General features: G+C 39.1%; 2 non-coding genes across 2 annotated transcripts; both read left to right on the forward strand.

Moving 5' to 3' along the window:
• The first annotated feature begins 3,121 nt into the window (after positions 1-3,121).
• MIR15A (microRNA mir-15a) lies at positions 3,122-3,219 on the forward strand. The gene has a single exon (NR_034843.1). It is a non-coding gene; the product is annotated as a microRNA mir-15a (primary transcript).
• Positions 3,220-3,250: 31 nt separating this feature from the next.
• On the forward strand, positions 3,251-3,382 carry MIR16A (microRNA mir-16a). The gene has a single exon (NR_034844.1). It is a non-coding gene; the product is annotated as a microRNA mir-16a (primary transcript).
• The last annotated feature ends 9,297 nt before the right edge of the window (positions 3,383-12,679 follow it).

Consider the following 12,679-nt stretch of genomic DNA (forward strand, 5'->3'; position numbering starts at 1 on the left):
GGATACTTCATTTGAAGATGAAGCTAGGATTTATATTTTTCATAATTATCTTACCTTGCAGTCAAATTTTCACCTACAGATAATGATTATTCAGAGAATGATTATGATTATTGTTTACCTACAGAGAATAAATTATTATCTAGGGAATGAATATTAGGGAATTACCCTGGTCCGTCACTTTTCCTTTTTGTTCATACACCATCCTTTTAAACATTATTATCGTCAACATTATCGTCGTCATTAGCCCACTCACCAAGGAGAAAGAAGAGGAAGTGAAATTCAAATCAGTTGATTTTTGTTGTTGTTGTTCTTAGCTGCTCTAGGAGAAGATTTGGCTAAGCAGGAGGTTGAAACATTTGTCTTAAATAAGGATTTTAGTTTTGTCTTTGGATTCATTTAAGTACCTTTATCTTCACTTAACTTTAAAAATTGGGATAGCTAACTGCAGAAATTATGTAATACAGTTAATGTAAACTTGGAAAGACTAATGCATTTATTAACATGTACATCAAAACTAACTTAGTCACTTTTCTTCTGGGCAATAGCTCATAAGTGTGTAAAGGCAGGTATGTAGAAGGGAAAAAGATTAATTTATCAATACCTATTGAGTCTTATAAAATGGAAAAATAATTTACTAACATTTTATTTTCTAACAACAAATGTGTTAACTATGGCCATCTCTATTTGAAAATATTATGGTTCTATTTAATGAATTGTTGTTATCTTGGGTACTAAATAAGGTTTCAATAGAATTTATTATTTTGAAGTTGATAATGGTGATGAGGATGCTTAGTGTTATTTTGTAATGGTTTTGTTGGCACTTAAATTCCAGCTCTCTGTTTAAATGCACCTGTTTGTTGTTGTTTTTTAAATTTTCCTTCAGACAGAAAACTGGCTGGCATGCCATAATACTCTTGCAGTATCTCTTAACTCACTAAAGTGTTTGTTTTTGGTCTACAGGTATAGCTTTTTATGTAGCAGTTTTTCATGTAGCCAGTTTGTCTTCTTGGGATCAAAATTGGCAATTAGGGTGTTTTCACCTGTGCTCCCTGTGAATTTCCCGACATTGTAGACAGTACCACCATCCTTTCTCACAAGTCTGTAACCTTGGCATTATCCTTGACTCATTTTTCTCATTGAACCTACTTATTCAATCTATCACTAAATCCTGTCGATTTAACCTTCATAACATTGTGAAAATCTGTTCTCTCCCCTCCATCCAAACTCTTTTGACATTAATCCAAGCATTCATCCTATCCCACCTTGATTACTGTGCCAGTCTCCTTGCTGATCTCCATGCCTCCTCTCTCTCTCCACTCCCATCCATACTTCACTCTGCTGCCTGGATCATTTTTCCACAACAACATTCAGTCCATGTTTTCCCCACTCCTCAAGAACCCACAGTGGTTGCCCATCCACCGCCACATCAAACAGAAACTCAGTATCACTGGCTTTAAAGCACTCAGTTATCTTGCCCACTCCTATTACAACCCAGCCCGCACACTTAGCTCCTCTAATGCCAACCAATTCACTGGACCTTGATCTTATCCATCTCATCGCCAACCTCTCGCCCATGCCCTGCCTCTGGCTGGGAACACCCTCCCTCTTCATATCCGGCAGACAGTTAATCTCTCCACCTTCAAAGCCTCACTGAAGGCACACCTTGTCCAAGATGCCTTCCCTAACTAAGCCCTCATTTCCTGTCTTGCCACTCCCATCTGCATCGCCCTGATTTGCATCCTTTAGTCACTCCTCCTTCAGCCCCGCAGCACTTATGTACATATCTGTAATTTGTTTATATTAATGTCTGTCTCCCCCTCTAGACTGAGAGCTTGTTGTGGCAGGGAATATGTCTCCCAACTTTGTAATATTGTACTTTCCCAAGTCCTTAGTACAGTGCTGTGCACACAGTAAGTGCTCAATAAATATAATTAATTTTCAACATAAAATTGTGCTAAAAGCATGCATTAGCTCAACTAAGAATGGCAATTCCATTATATAGGAAGAATATAAGTCGTTTAAGATGTAAGGTCCTTCAGAACTGGAAATTTCCAGTAGAGTATTTTTATTAATAAAAAACTCAATTTGAATTGAGCAAAGAATAGACATTGTCTCTGTGTAAACTTTCAAGAGGAAAATTACTATAGTGTTCTATTTAAAAGGTCTATAATTCAGATCCATGGGGTTTTTTTAATTATTATTTCCACATCCTAGAATTTAAATTCTTGTAGAAAATGTCATGCTTCAGTACTGTAAACATCAGACTTCCTGTTTCTTCCTATTGAAAAGAAAGGAGTCAAGTCATGGTGGACTTCTTCCTCATCATTATCATCACTAACCTTCTTTGCCTCCACGCATGTCATCCTACTAGGCACTGGGGAATCTGTATAGAAAAATTTAATTCTAGTCTGTTCCTTCCCCCAAGAAGTTCACACTTTGGGATGGGGGTGGTTGAATAGAAACATCATAACAATTTAATACGCCTCTCTTGCTCCCTCCTCAGGATAGTAAACTAAAAAAACCTGAATAGAATTGCCTTTAGTCAGTGAGAGAATGGATTTTGTTATTTCTGTACTGATAAGAGTTGTATATTATAGGTGCATGATAAGTACACTCTCTCTAAAGTGTTTAAAGGCTATTCATAGTTTGCTAGCTTTTCAGAGTTTTTGTAATTAATTTCATAAATATTTCTAATTGATTCTCCTTTCTTCCCCATCCCCCAATCATCTTTACTGTTTTGTTGAAGGATCACAACTATTTCTTTTGAATAATATGCATTAAATAAATATTATAAAATGTATTGTTATTCAGAGTTTTAAAATATTTAAATCTTTTTTTTTTTTTTAGGATGAAAGGAGAATAAATTTAATTTAGGATTATTCTTCATATTTATGCACTTCTGATACATTTCAAATTAACTCGATTGAATTCCACTGAATGCAGGAAAAAGATTAAAGGGGAAGAATAGTAAGGGTTTATAAGGCACAACTAGTTAAGAAAAGGGAACAATTTTATCAGTACTTAGAGAGTCTTTTAAAATATGAAAATAATTTGCTAATCTCAGTGAATTCTATTTTCTAACAACAAATGTGTTAATTTCCTGTTCTTTAGGAGCTAGCTTGAAGACACCTTGGGGTAAAGTAGCAGCACATAATGGTTTGTGAGTTTTGAAATACAGGCCATATTGTGCTGCCTCAAAAATACAAGGATCTGATCTTCTGAAGACACTGTATTTCTGATAAATCAAAACCACTGTGATCTCATTGTCAGCAGTACCTTAGCAGCACGTAAATATTGGCGTTAAGACTCTAAAAGTATCTCCAGTATTGACTGTGCTGCTGAAGTAAGGCTGACTACTCTCTACAACTGACAATCAAAAGTGAATACGCTAAAATGTCATGCTGGTTTATCTATTGTGGTACTTCCACAATTCACACAACTTCATTAACTTGTGCTTTTTCATGTTTTGTCCATGTCATTAAATATTTTATGTTCCCTTATCAAATATGTAGCTTGGTTTTTTACAAAATTTTGGGCCCAGTAATCCAGGTATCTAAATTTAGACTCACTGTTAAATTAGACACTTCGGGAGGAGCCTTTACACTGTCAGACCACCAGAAGATTGGCTAGATGCACTAAATATAGTGTATGCAACAATCCCTTAGTTGTTTTTTCCAAAGTGCCTAACTTATTCTGGGAGTACATTTTGGCACTGATAGAATCAGGCTCCATAATTGCCTAAATTTTATAGGTAATTTACTTGAAGCTTTATTTTAAAATATTTTATTTTAGGAATATTTGTACAAAGTAACACTGGGTGAAATTATGAAGGTCTTAATATGAATAAATTTTTGTCTTGGTTGGGTTTCTTTTTGTGTTTTATAGAACACTCGTTGAAAGACTTTCGGGTTTGTTAGGTCATCTTTTCCTCCATCATTTTCTCTCTCTTCCTTCATTTCTGATGGAAGACTACTGAAAACTACTCTAATGCTCTCCATTTCCCTAAAGATTGATGGTTTTTGTGGGAGAAGAGACCAGTTCTGCTGAGGTCCTGGTGTGGGTGAGATGTCAGATCGGGTAGTTAGGGTCGGAGGGGGGGATTTGAGTTGGTGAGGTTAAGAAATGGTATGATGACTAGTGATAGTGAGATTAATTTAGTGACCAAGTTGGTATGTGGGTGAATGGGGAGGAATAGGCAGTGTGTGGGTATTCAAGTCCTGAAGGATCAATTTAGGAGAGAAAGATGTTCTAGTCCGCCAGAAACTCCTTAACATCAGTATTAAAGCACTCAATCACCTTACTCCCTCCTACCTTACCTCTCTGATTTCCTACTACAACCCAGACCACACACTTCCCATTCAATCAATCAGTCAATGGTGTTTATTGAGCCCTTAGAATATGCAGAGCACTGTACTAAGCACTTGGGAAAGTTCTATACAACAGAATTAGCAGACAGTTTCCCTCCCCATAATGGGGGAGGGGGGGCGGGGACAGGACACTAGAGAAAAGTGTGAATGGCAGGGATTGAATTGGTAGGGGTGAGCTAAATGGAGTACTCTGCTAGGGTTGTGGTGAGAAGAGTATAGAGTTGTGGAATTTTTTTTCCTTGCTTTCCCCACCTCCGTTGTCTTTGTTTCCAGAAAGTGGCTGTGGTAGGCATTGACTTGGCAGGCAGGAGGCAGCATGCCAATGGCTGATTTCTCTTCCTTAAGATTTAGGCTTCAATTTGTGTCTTTGGAAATGAGGTTGCAGTAGGCAGACCAAAAAGCTGGGAGTGGAGTCGGTGATTAGCCCCTTCCATGGTCCTTTTGCCTGCAGTCCCATCCCAACAGGAATCAGCTACAACAGATAGGAGAACGGAAATTATTTTGGGACACAGTAGGGGTCTGGGTGGGGGGGTGGAATGCATGAATCATCCATTGCTTTTTTTATTAGCATCAGCAACAGTAGTATCTATACTGAGTGCAGAGCCCTCTACTAGGTAATTAAGGAAAATATTGGAAAAAATCTTAAATCACAGTTCCCACTTGTGGGCTGCTTAATCTGATGGGGAGGCCAAGCACATTTTAAGTGATGATCGTACAATATCTGAACCAGGCATTTCAAACTCAGTCCTGTGGATAGGTCAGTAGTGCAGATGATGCATTATTAAATACAGGGACTCCCCTCTTTTAGTGCTTTTAGCTCTTACATTTTAATGGCAGTTACTTTATACATTTTCACTTGGCTACAATTCTCTGGCCTCCCACACCCCAGAGTGCTACAAGGTGGAGCAGGTGACTGCAGTGCTTTTGGTGGAGGTTGGGTTGGGAAGAGACAGAGGAAGTCAGTGGGGATTGTATCCGTGGTCAGGGCAGGAGCAGGGTAGGACAGGAACTAGAGAAGCAGCATGGCTCAGTGGAAAGAGCACGGGCATGGGAGTCAGAGGTCATGAGTTCGAATCCTGGATCTGCCACTTGTCAGCTGTGTGACTGGGCAAGTCACTTAAATTCTCTGTGCCTCAGTTACCTCATCTGTAAAATGGGGATTAACTGTGAGCCTCATGTGGGACAACCCGATTACCCTGTATCTACCCCAGCGCTTAGAACAGTGCTTGGCACATAGTAAGTGCTTAACAAATACCAACATTATTATTATTATCATCATTTGGAGTCAGGGAGCCACCACTCTCCAGGAGCACAAGCCAGGAAGCAGCAGTGGCTCTGGAATTGACTCAATTCATTCAATTGTATTTACTGAGCACAGAGCACTGTACTAAGCACTTGGGAAAGTACACCACAACAACAAACAGTAACATTCCCTGCCCACAATGAGCTTACAGTCCAGAGGAGGGGAGACTGGCACCATCAATACAAATAAATAAAATTACAGATATGTACATAAGTCCTGTGGGCCTGGGAGGGGGTAAGCAATACCAGCAAACCCCAGTTTTCCCCAACATTCAAAGCCCTCCTTAACCCTCCCAAATCCCACCTTTCCCAGCTAATTCCCAGCTCTCCAAGTCTTATAAACCCTAGCATTTGTGAATTTGTTAGCCCTGCTTTTGTATACACATAGGGTACGTATCATGACTATTTGTGAATGTTTTTTGGTCCCCCTTTAGAGTCTAAGGGAAGGGAATGGGTCACTTCTTTGTTTTGTTCTTCCTAAGCATTTAGTGCAGTGTATTGTACCAAGTGAGTGATCAATAAATACTAATACTAGCACGCGTTAAGAAAAGCTCTGCCTGGGTTGAGGAGAAGGGCTTTCATTTAGCACTTGTTTGCTTAGCCCTCCGTTTTATGGATCCATTAAGAGTGTAAAGGCGGGGGGTGTTCCCTGCAGAATGAAAGGAAATGAAATTGGTACATATGGCCATATTTCTTGGCGATCCCATGATAACGAGTGGGGTTTCCATGGGGGCAGGGACAATAGTCTATGATTGTGAGAAGAAAAAGGCAAGAAAGGGGACAAGAGGCAGCGAGATAAATGAACACACACCCCTGCACTCACAAGTCTGCGCATAGACACTCACCAGATGATTTTCCCCTCAGAAGCTGGTGGAGAGAGATGCAGCCAAATCTGCCACCCCGTCATCGCTTCTGCCGGCAGCCCAGTTGGTCACTACTGCTATAGGCTGGAGGCCACTGCTGCCACTGCTAGGGACTGCTCACCAGGAACCCAAGCCCCTTCAACCAGGATAAGAGCAAGCATTTGGGCTACCGACAGGGAAAGTGTGACAGACTAGCCTCTGTCTAAAGCAGCTGTTCCATGTGGGCTGCAGCCATTCTCACAGTGGGCCGTAAACAGCCCATGGAATGCAAGTTTGTTATGCTTGACTTAAGTACATGTGAGAATAGATAAAAACAACGGACAAGGGTAAACAAATATGTAAGTTTTGAGGAGGTGGCATGACCAGGATGGTGAGGGGGATTAATGAAAAATTGTCTTAAGGAAGAGGTGGCTCTTTAGAGGGCTTTGAAGTTTTGAAGGAGGAGAGGAGCAAGGTTGGCAAAAGCTGAGAAGGGGAGGGCTTGTACAGTGGATCAGAGGAAGGAGAGATGAAAGGAAAAGATTGAAAACATAGGAGGGGTGTACGTAGGATTAAGGCACTAAATCAGCTTTCTCCTTCTCTTATCTGGCTGATTTCATACTGCAGCCCAGCCAGCATACTCCACTCCCCTAACACCAACCTATTCTCTCTCTACCTCCTTCTCCCCTCCACCAACTCCTTGCCCACATCCTTCCTTGGACCTGGACTCCCTCCCCACTCATATGTGACAGTCCACCACTTCAAAACCCTCTTAAAATCACATCACATTACCTCCTATAGACCTTGCTTAACTAAGGCCCCATTTCCCCATCCATCCTCCCCACTGTGTCGACTCTGTACTTGGCTGTCCCATAGCACTTATGTAAATATCTTTAGACTCCATTTCCCCTATCTGTAATGCATTTTAATGCCTTTGTCCCCCTGTAGACAAGCTTCTCGTGGTCAGCGATCACATCTACTAACTCTGTTGCACTTTTCTAACTGCTTAATACAGTGCTCTGCACACAGTAAGCATTCAGTAAATACGATTGATTGATCAGGAGAAGCAGAGAACATCAGCGGTGGTATGAGGGAGCTCTAACAGTGATTCAGAGCTTTGGTTTTATGTGAGAAGCCATGGAAAGGCATGGAATGGTTTTGATAGGTGAGTAACGCAATCCTGAAAGTTAAAAAAAATTACATAACCTGAAAACCAATGGTCCCCATATCCCAGGGGCAAGTGAATTTCCAGGGGTTATGGCCAAACATTGAAAAAGATGCTGCGTATGCTCTCCCAGGTTCTTGGGCAAAGTAAAATGGAAGAGTCAGTCTCAGTTGCTGGTGGCCAAAGAGATGATGAGGTCTGAAGGTGGGGTACTGCCTTGAAACCCTCATTCCAAAGCTTTTTCTTACTCCGGAGACTAGTTTCTGCCAGTTCAGCTTCCAGCTCTGGAGTAATATGCACTCATTGGCATTTTAGAAAGATAATAGGTGCAGCTGTATGTAAAATAGATTGAAGAGGGGAGAAGCTAGATTCTGGGAAACCAATAAGGAGGCTGTTAACATTTGGATCTTCTAGCTTGATTTTTCTTTCAAGAGGAGGAGGTGGCTCTGAAATATTAAGAAAGAGTTTGCAGGACATGGGAATGGATTGAATGTGAGAGGTAAATTAAGGAAGATGCACACACACACATGCACCAAGCTTTTGAGATTTTTGGTGCTTAGTTGATGGTGTGTGGTCACAGGTGTTAGGAAAATTGGACATTAGGATTGTGCTACGGAGAAAAGGTGAGTAAATCAAGACCCCGGAATCATCCCTAAGCCAATCCAAACCTACATTTCCATTATTGAGTGTGAGAAAATAATTATAAGTATGTTTGTGCCTTTGAAGCAGATAAATATTTGTTCAACTATTTCACAAGACATAAGTACCTTTTATGAAAATATTAATAATTTTAAAGTCAAAGCCAATCAGCTTAATTACAATCCCAATATATTTGTAAATATACAGTTTGTGGAATATGAGTTATTAATATTAGAAAAATGTATGCTTGTGAAACTCTTGTTTTTCATTAATGTGATCTCAAAATTCTTACAGAGGAAACAGTCTGCTCTGAAGCATATAGTTCTTTGTATGTGGATTTATGTATTTTCATATATGCTTTACTACTTTTAGGTTCTGTTAAAATCTAAAATAGTGTTTTGTTCAAGTCCTTCATTCCTAACTTAGTATCACATAATCTCTCATAGCATTTAGGTCAGAATTTGTATGATGAAACAGTAGTTGTGTGGGTCTATAACCACAAGAACCTCTGGTTAAAGTAACACATAAAGTTTCCAAAAGAAATAATTAACGTTCTTTATTGCCCCTAATTTTTACATCAAGTAATATTTCACTGAAGTGTTCAGTGAATGTAATAGTATCACTGCCCAAATTAATCCAAGAGTAACTTCCAAAATTAAATAGTAAATACTATTTAGATACTTCAGGCATAATCAATCAGTGGTTTTTATTGAGTGCTTAATGTGAGCTGAGCACTGTACTGAGTGCTTGGGCAGCAAAACAGGGTTAGACATTCCCTCCCCACCAGGAGCTTACAGTCTAGTGGGGGGAGACAGACATTAAAGTAAATTATGGATATGAATGTAAATTCTGTGGGGCCGAGGGCGGGGTGAATATCAAGCACTCAAAGGGTCCAGGTCCAAATGCATAATCTCCAAATTGTAGGAAGACCAAAGTAATCATGGAATTCTTCATGTTATTTTAGCCAGCTATTATGTGCTTTGCCAAATGAGAAGAAGAGCAAAAGGTGGGAAATGTTATCAGGAGGGATTAACCCAGCCCACACACTTTGGTCCTCTAATGCCAATTTACTCACTGTACCTTAATCTTGTCTATCTAGTCTATCACTGACGTCTTGTCCATGTCCTGCCTCTAGCCTAGACCTCCCTCCCCCTTCATATCCAACAGTTACTCTCCTCACCTTCAAAGCCTTATCAAAGGCACATCTCCAAGAGGCCTTCCCCAAGGCCTACATTCCCGTTTCTTCCACTCCCTTCTGTCACCCTTGTACTTGGATTTGCACTCTTTATTCACCCCTCCCTCGGCCCTACAGCATTGATGTACAAATCCATAGTTTATTTTTATTAATGTCTGTCTCTCCTTCTAGACCGTAAGATCACTGTGAGCAGGCAATGTGTCTACCAACTCTTGTACTCTCCCAAGTGCTTAGTACAGTGCTCTACACACAGTAAGCACCCTATAAATACAATTGATTAAGGAATCAAGCTGCTGTTTTTGTTTCCATACTCCTGTAAACATTTCTTATTAATGGTTTTCGGCATCTCAGATTCTTGAATGTGAAAAAATACATCACCAAATGAGAGCTCATCTAAATGGAGATTTATAATGTATAATATAATTCAGGGCCTCCAAACCATCACCTGAAGAAAAAAAACAGGTCAAATGTGGCTTAAGTGTTTTTTTGGTCGGGTTTATATTCTGACAAGTTGTTTGCCTGGCCTTAAGTGGCCTGCTCACAATAGGACCAAAAGTTATATATTAGATTAGAAGAATGTGTGGGCTTCTAGCCCTGTGAATTTGTTTTGTTGTGTAATTCATTACCACTTTCAGACTCCTCAAATTCAAAAAAAAAAATTCACATTTTCCTTTATTGTGCCATGTCAGAAAAATCCCTGGTGTTTTTTTTTCATTTAAATTCCTTCAAGTTGATGCCAAACAACTCCACTGATACCATGTTCACCACCTCGTTAAAATAGATAGTGAGAAGTTAACCCAAGAGAGATCAGACAACTAGTGTTCCAAATGTTTAGATAAAGAAATTGTAAAGCCATCTGCCACCCATACTAAAATGTGGCAGTTTCTCCAAGTTTTCTTAACCTACTGACATGGGCATTACATAAATATTTTTAACAAGCTAAAGACAAACATCAAACAATTGAAACCAGATGAGAGGAAAAGTCACAGTAAACCAAAATAAAATCATTATAACTTTTATTTAATAACCCCATAAAATCTTTCTGAAGCAATGGAAAAGCAAACGCATAGAAAACTGCAAACTGTTAGTGGAAATGTCAAGTTTTACCTTAATTAATAGGGTGTGGTACTTTACAAGAGAATGTGGGCATATTCTCTAAATAAATCAATTCATTTAAAAGCCCTGCACGTTGAATTTTGCTAATGCCACTTGTTCCCCTGTTCAGGTAGATTTTAAAATTCTCTTGAGTGGTTTCAGTCTTAAACCTGACAACCAAAGCTTATAGGAAAGCTACATGAGATGGCAGTGAGAGGTAAGAACTTCCAGCCCATTGAAATTTGAGGGACCCTGTGATTGGTCTTGGGGCAAACACCACCTCAAGCATTCATAATGATGCTAGACTTGAGTGAAGCAAAAAAAAACCCTGCCAAATTTGTTAACTGCAGAAAAGGCTCCTCCAAGGAGGGCCCTGTTAAGACTGAGCGAAGCATCTCAAGAGATATTGGATATTGATGGCAATTCTCAAAATATTCAGCCTGCAACAACTGAAAGCAGTTTTGTCAGTGTTTTTAAAGTTAAAATAAGTAACCATAGTCTAATCAAAATCCAAGTGAATTTATGGTGAAATCTTTGTACTTCAATTAGTCTTTGAAATGTTGATGTTTGAATTTGCCAAGGAATATTCCCTGACCTTTCTATTAATAAAGATAATTTACATAAGAGTCAATTGACTTGGTCTTTCTTACAGTTTTTATATAGTGGTGTATTTGGAATAGCCATAATGAAGGGCATTTGAAAATTAATCATGTTGATTTTTTAAAAATATCAGTCACTGTTTTATATGTATTTATGAACCTCAAAGACAGATGTTGTCTTTCATGCATCCTCTCTTTGGTTACTCATCATTCATAATTTTTTCAGTTTGAGGCAGTAAAACCCAGGTGCAAAATATCTTCATTCTGCTTGACTGGAGAAAGGGGAATATTTCAAGAGTTCTTTGTTCTTTAGTGCATAGCCTTGTCTGTGGGAAAATACTTATCACAGACCAAACTGATGTGCTTCTAACTCAACACCAGAAAATTTTCTTTAAATCACATTATCAAATATGTGGGTTATATCCACATCAAAAGATAATAACTTTATAAGCATCTCAGTTATACCTATGAAACTGATAGTAGGCAGACTATTAAGCAACCGTCTAGACTTAAAGCTTGTTGTGGGAAGGGAAAGTATCTTTCAAATCTGTTGTGTACTGCAGTGCTCCGTACTCTCACAAGCACCCAACAAATGCCATTGATTAATTGTTTGGTAGATTTATAGCACACCTAAAGCCCCCAAATTTCCACACTTCATGAGTAGAAATATTAGGATCACAACTCCATGGTAGTTCTTTCCATTTAAAATAGTGCAGATTTTAATGTGCATTTGGGGCAAATATAAGCATGGGGCCATGAAGTCTGAAAAATACCTACAATAGACTGTACTGCCCATTATTTGGCTTTTTGAAAAGATCTGTTTTTTTCTGGGAGTTATCTACTCTTTTCCCTCTTTGGAGGAGTTCCTTTAGCTGTTTCTTTACCTATCAAATCTTCAAGGGATTGCATGGTTTTAGTCAAGTCCAAAGATGTGTAAGAGTGGTATGATTTGATTCCAATCCTATGTTTTGTTTAAATAAATTTCAGATCATAAGAATCAGAAATCCATTAGAAAGGAGGAAATTAGCCATTTTAATTGATTACTTATGAAAGAGTTTAAAACTTGGTTAAACTTGGACTCCACTCATAGTATCAAAAGATAAGGCAACATGGCCTCATGGAAAGAGAACAGGTATGGGAGCCAAGATACCTGGGTTCTAATCCTCCCTCTTTCACTTGCTTTCCTTGTGACTTCGGGTGAGTCATTTAACTTCACTGTGCCTCAGTTTCCTCTTCTGAAAATGAGGATTAAATAATTCTCCCTTAATTAGACTGTGAGCCCTACGGGTTACTGGGACTGTGTTTGTTCTGACTGTACTCTTTCTACCTCAGCAAGTAACACAGTGCTTGCCAATTAGCGCTTAAGTGCTGCAGTTGTTATTCTAATTTGAAAAGTTAGATATTATGGAGAGGAAACCACATCATAATTCGTAGTCTTCATCAGTTTTAAAAAGCAGCATGGCTCAGTGGAAAGA

Source organism: Ornithorhynchus anatinus, chromosome 20 (genome assembly GCF_004115215.2).
Source record: "Ornithorhynchus anatinus isolate Pmale09 chromosome 20, mOrnAna1.pri.v4, whole genome shotgun sequence".
NCBI lineage: Eukaryota > Metazoa > Chordata > Mammalia > Monotremata > Ornithorhynchidae > Ornithorhynchus > Ornithorhynchus anatinus.